The 6,000-nt window shown below is 40.6% G+C and overlaps 1 long non-coding RNA gene across 2 annotated transcripts in view; it reads right to left on the bottom strand.

Annotated features, from left to right (window-relative positions):
* Positions 1–367: 367 nt before the first annotated feature.
* The window catches only part of LOC144763914 (uncharacterized), a 685,449-nt gene continuing 679,816 nt past the window's right edge, over positions 368–6,000 (bottom strand). For both annotated transcript variants that reach the window (XR_013596274.1, XR_013596275.1), the window contains one exon: positions 368–583. This is a non-coding gene — a long non-coding RNA (uncharacterized LOC144763914). The remainder of the gene's footprint in view (positions 584–6,000) is intronic.

The raw sequence follows: 6,000 nt of genomic DNA, 5'->3' as shown, positions 1-6,000 counted from the left end.
CCATGGGCTGGGGCAAAAGACAAGGCTCCTGACTAATCAGGTGCCCACGGGATAAGAGAGGTGCAGATCAGGACAGGTGACCTCTGCCAGCACCTCTCCTCTCGATCTCCTATAGCGTGCTTTGGGTCAGTGACAGGTCAGCTATTCAGACAAGTTGGACAAGTTCTCTAACTAAGCCTACCTTAGTTATACCATTTCCAAGGCAATGTACCACCCCTAAATGTTGCGAATGTATGTGTTGCCCTTCAGTGATTGGTCAGAAAGACGAGGAAAGGTCATCACACCATACTAAGATGAGGTCATTTCAATTGACTTATATCGATCAAGTCTCCACTCACAATTTATTTTCCCATGACTTTATTCCGGACACCAATATTATTTCATTTTAGCATACAATGTTCTACAAATTAGCGAGTTGTCATCCTCTTCTCAGGTCATGGAGTGAGGTTCCCAGGTGCATCGTGGGTAAGAGAATCCTTGGCACTGTTTCAATGCCAACGCTCGAGGTCCTTCAGTTCTCCTTACACATGCGCGGTGTATATTCAAAATGGTGTTTCAGGTTACCCTCAGGCCCAAATACGAGCTATTAACAAAGCCAAAGAGAAACATATTAGGATACAAAAATAAATGTTTGCACTGTATACCAATTATCTCTATTCTAACCCCATTACTTTATTTTAGCTTTTGCATTAATAGTTAAGCAGAACAAACAAGCTTAGTACAAGCAGCAGCATAAGCAGTAGCATGTGAGATTTGAAGCAGCCATCTTTGGCACTAGTGCGCAGAAGCAAGAAGTTCCACCAAAAGCAAAGGTACGTCACACCACGTAGTTGTGGCGGACGGAAGCGCAGTAAAGTTCCCGCGTTTACGGCGGCCATATTATGATACTCGGGTTACTATTAGTAAAAGCACATAGGCAAGCTTGCCCAGCTTACTAAATATGTTGTGTAATACAAATATTAATGAACAAAACGTGTTGATTAATTAATTAAAGGTTATTTCGAGAGTGTTGAATATAAGCAAGTCTCTGTACGTGTGAAAGCTTGCTTCATCAATCCCCTCTTTGATGATATTTTATATCATCACAAATTAAGGAACCAGATGCCAACTTTAACATTCTCTCAGTTCAATTTCTTCAATTACTTTGGGAGTTCTTTTTCCACTTTCATTCTGGAAAGCTTTCATTCTCTTATATATATCCTCCTTTAACTCTTCCATCTGAATTTCATCTAATTTTCGTTTCTTCCTTTACCCATTCACTGTATATCATTTTCTGTTTCTGCAGCATTTGCACCAAAATCATTATCACCAATATTATTAGTGATATTCCAGTTATTGGCATCATTACTTTACCTACAATACTTCTACCTACATTAGAAATCTAATTATCAACAGAGGAGAGACCATCAGTTAGTCTCTTCCATGCACTATCAACCTCCAGTGGTTTCAATTCTTCTTCCAAATGAGTAATATTTCTTACATACGTTCCGATTTCAATACTTATCAGGTATGTAAGTTCAACAATGTTGCACCTTCAACACTCTAAAGACTCAGCCCTCTGTTGCTAATAATATGTCATTAGCAAGTAGATTTTGTAAAACCATTGATCTGATCGCAACCAATTCGGTATTGATCAATAAAAATCCTCCAGCAGTGTCAGTCGATAAGCGATCCGCCACTGTAGACAATTACCGATTCTTTGATTCTTTGAGCATTCAGAACTACTCCCACTGAAGGTATCAATGCACTAAATATATCACCTACAATTTCTGCAAAACTAGCTCTTTTATATTGTTAGTTCTTTTTCGTGTTCATTGCTTTTACATGGTATACCTTTGGGAAAACTATTCCAAAATACCAACTCCCATACCAATGATCAGGCAGTTTAAAGTAAGCCTTATTCCCACAAATATAATAGACTTCAAGAAATACTGGATCAGTTCCCTCTGTTGGTCCCCAACCCACAAATCATGAGGAAATTGTGTTCACATTCACTGGAAACGATTAATACATTGTTATACTCAGTTTTCTTTCTATGGAGACACATTTTACCCTTCTTTTCAAAGTCCAGAGACATAGCAGCATGAGTCATGCCAGTTGCCATAAATTCCTCCCTTTCAGCCCATTTGGGTATCTGGGGTTTCGTTTTAGTGGCTTTCTATGGTAATCCTGTCTCCTTTTCTCTACTAAATTCAGAAATATCTTTTCTTCTTCGTGTAGTATACATGGTAAATTATCTTTGTGTGCATCAGCTATATCTATTTTTTTCATTGTTAGAAAATATTCACCCATGAATTGTGAATCTTTACTACTAAGGATGGGATTCATTCTTCTTCATATAGGAATTTCAGAAAAAGTGACATCTATTTTAGAATAGAAATACTGTAACCTTCCTGTTCCATAAAACAAACTAGTTAGTATACTACAGGAAATGCCATAGGGCAGGGGTAAATGGTGGTAACTAACACCTTCAGCTACTGATGTTGTTAATTTCATACAGACATAACAGTCACTAATTTGCATTGTTTCTACATAGTGTACTAATTAAACCTGGGCATAGTTCGCGAAGTAGCGCTACGCAAAGTGCACTTCGCACTACACGAGCTACGCTAACTACGCGTAGCACTACGCGAACTGCATAGTACACTGTTTGCGATGATTGTACAGTGCCGGATGCTTGTCCGCACTCTGCAATAATTGAAAACAGCATCTTTCACAGTGCAAGATGTCTTTTACTGCCGCTCGAGTAGATTTTTACTCGAGCGGCAGTTTTCTCAACGCGGACTGGTAGTTTCTCATCGCGAGCGGTCACGAGCATACGCGACCACTTGCAATGAGAAACTGACTTCCCCGTGTTGAGAAACTCACCGGGAGGTTTATTTTCCACGCTCGCAATCGGCAACTTGATGTTGCTGATCGCAAACAAGGAAAAAGTCTCGCCGGGATGTCATTTTGCTTGCAAGCGGTCGTCAACTTGACGTTGAGGACAGCGAGCAAGCAACAAATGACCACGGCACAACGCAACGCTACGCCACGCATGTTTGCACTGTGCTACGTGCAATTCGCGTAGTGCGAAGTAGTGCATATTTCGCATACTATGCGAGCATAGCATAGTGCTTTGCCCAGGGTTAGTACTAATAGATTAGCAAATACATTCATATCAGTTTAGTTTCTATTTCTAAAGTGATGTAATTCTATCTCATCTGGTGCTTCTAAGTCTACTCTATCTTGTTTGTGGTGTGCTATCTTTCCGTGTATTCTAGTGTCATTTTGCTTAGCAGCCACAGTACAGTATTGCTATTGTCAGTCCTAGCCAAGCTACCAGTACTATTAACACACTACATATGCATATTCTACAGCATGTTTTTATACAACTTCTTTTCAAGTTTCCAGTAACTCTTTTATCAGCCATGTTGACTAAGGAGGCTTAACCTCTCTTTGAGAATTTTGCACAGAATACGCCTGTGATTTATCTCAAGTTCGCCTCACTTCTTCAATACATTGATGAGTGATCAATTCTTCGTCACTATCATCACTGATTTCCAGATTTTCGAAATCATCAAGGATGACATTCGTCCATTCAGGGCCTTTGAATTTATGGTTCAGTTTTTTTAGGCGTGGACTTCTCCTAGATTACTTGGGGATGGTTCAGTTAGACTTGTCACTTCGTCTACTTGTTCAGGCTCTTCATCTATTGTAACTAGGCGATATTTCAGTCTTTTAACAAAACCAGGCCATTTATCGCCTTGGTTTTTTCCGAGTCTTTTAGCAGGCACTGTGCTTTCTAATTCTTCGGATGTTCTTTTGTTTTCTTTAAGTTGTGGCCAACTTGATTTTCGTCAACTTCAGGTATCCTCTCTATCTGACCTTGTCCAGGGCTTATTGCTGTTGACGTTTCTGCCTGGATGGGTTCTTCTACACTAATCTTACCTGATTCAGGATATGACTTTGTTGGGCCTGGAATTTTATCTTCGTCCTGAACCCGTTTGGCTAATCCTGTCTGGTCCTGCACAGGTCTTGCAGTTTCTTGATTGTTTTCTGCCTGTGCGCTTTGTCTAGTACCTATCTGTCCCTCCTCAGACAAAGTTGTTCTGATGGAGGTTTCGTTGGTGTGAGTATATTGCTCTTTCCTTATCTGGTCCTCCTCATGATTACCATTAGCTTGAATTTCTGTAATCTGAGTACGTTCTTCTATTCCTCTCTCATCCTCACTATCAGTCTCACTATCTAAATACGTTTGGCTTCTTGTTCTTATTCTTATTTCAGGTATGTCAACCACTGAGATCCATTTATCCTGACTGGTGCTCGGTTGTTCTTCATCAAGTACTTCAGGATCAACATCTTGAGAACCTTCAGCATCAACTTTGGCAGGTACTGTTACCCTTTTGATGTGACTTGCGTGGATCCAATTGGGGATTCCCTTGCACTTTACAGATGTGGTGATGACCAGTATCACTTGATGTGCCTCTCCCCACCTTGGTGCTAGGCAAGATCCCGGGTGTGATTTTTTATCACTACCCAATCTCCAGGGTTCAAATCATGTACTGGAGTTGAATGTCTGGCTTCAGCGTCTTCCCCAACGCACTTGGTCAGCCAACTTTTTGCAGTACTCCAATACTAAATCATCAGATATAGTTAACAGCTGATGTCCTGGTACACATGCTTGCCTCATTGCCCTTCCCATGAGTATTTCATGGGAACTCATACCTGTTTTCTTGTCTGGAAGGCTTCTGAGTCCCATCAGGACAAGAGAAAAAGCATCAGGCCATTCTAATTGGGTAGATTCACACATCTTTCCCAATCTTGCTTTAATTGTGCCATTCAATTGTTCTACCACTCCAGAAGCCTCTGGGTGGTATGCACAGTGCAGTTTTGTTCAATGGTGAATGCTTCACAGATTAGACCAATAATTTCATTATTAAAATGTTTCCCTCGATCTGATTCAATCGTTACTGGAAAACCAAACTGAGGAATGAGGTCTCTCAAAAAGAGTTTGGCTACAGTTAAGCTGTCATTCATGCTTCTACTCATTTTGAAAATAGACAGGCAATGACCAAGACATACTTTAATCCTCGACAAGCAGGTAACTGAATGAATTCAATTTGTAGTCTAATAAACGGGCCTTCTGCCTTCCCAATTTTCCCGGGACAAACCACAGTTTTCTTACCAGGATTCATTCGCTGACATGTTAAGCATCTTAGGCAAAGACTCCCTGCTATGTTCCTGAACCTTGCATTGGACCAATCCTGTCTGAACAATCGGACCATAGCATCTCTCCCTATGTGTGTGTCCCTATGGTACATCCTAGCCATTGGTGCAAGCATACAGTCAAGTAACACTGGTCTCCCATCTAGGTAAACTATCACACCATCTTCAGATCTTGCCTGACATCCTATTTTCTGCCAGTCTTCCCTTTCTTTGGGCTCTGCTTCACCTTGTAAATCTTTCACTTCTTCCCATGTATTCTCACCTCTCAATAACATAAGTTGCCAGCTGTTTCCACATGTTTTGATTTTCTTATTTATTGCCATTTTTTATTTAGGACAATGTTGAACCACCTGGTCAGCATATCGGTTACCAGCTGTCACTTTGTCATTTCCAGATTGGTGAGCAGAACACTTGACCACTGCCAATTCTTTAGGCAATTGAATTGCTTCAAGTAATTATTTTACATATTGTCCATTTTTAATAGGGGTTCCTGAAGAAGTCATGAACTCCCTTTGCATCCAGAGTTGGCCAAAGTCATGCACAACCCCGTACCCATACTGGCTATCAGTGTAAATGGTTACTCTCCAATTTTCCAATTTTTGCATGCTTTAATTAAAGCAATCAATTTGGCTACATGTGCAGACTTGACTCCTGGTAAATAGAATGCTTCGACTATACCAGATAATGGGCACACAGCATAAGCAGCGCTTAGTCCTCCTTCCTCATGACGCATTTACGAGCCAGCTACAAACAGCTCGTGTTCTGGATCTTTTAAAGGTTCTTCCTGTATGT

The sequence above is a fragment of the Lissotriton helveticus genome, chromosome 6 (assembly GCF_964261635.1).
Source record: "Lissotriton helveticus chromosome 6, aLisHel1.1, whole genome shotgun sequence".
Taxonomy (NCBI): domain Eukaryota; kingdom Metazoa; phylum Chordata; class Amphibia; order Caudata; family Salamandridae; genus Lissotriton; species Lissotriton helveticus.
The sequence above is the reverse complement of the archived record's forward strand: the minus strand, read 5'-3'. Positions and strand labels throughout refer to the sequence as shown.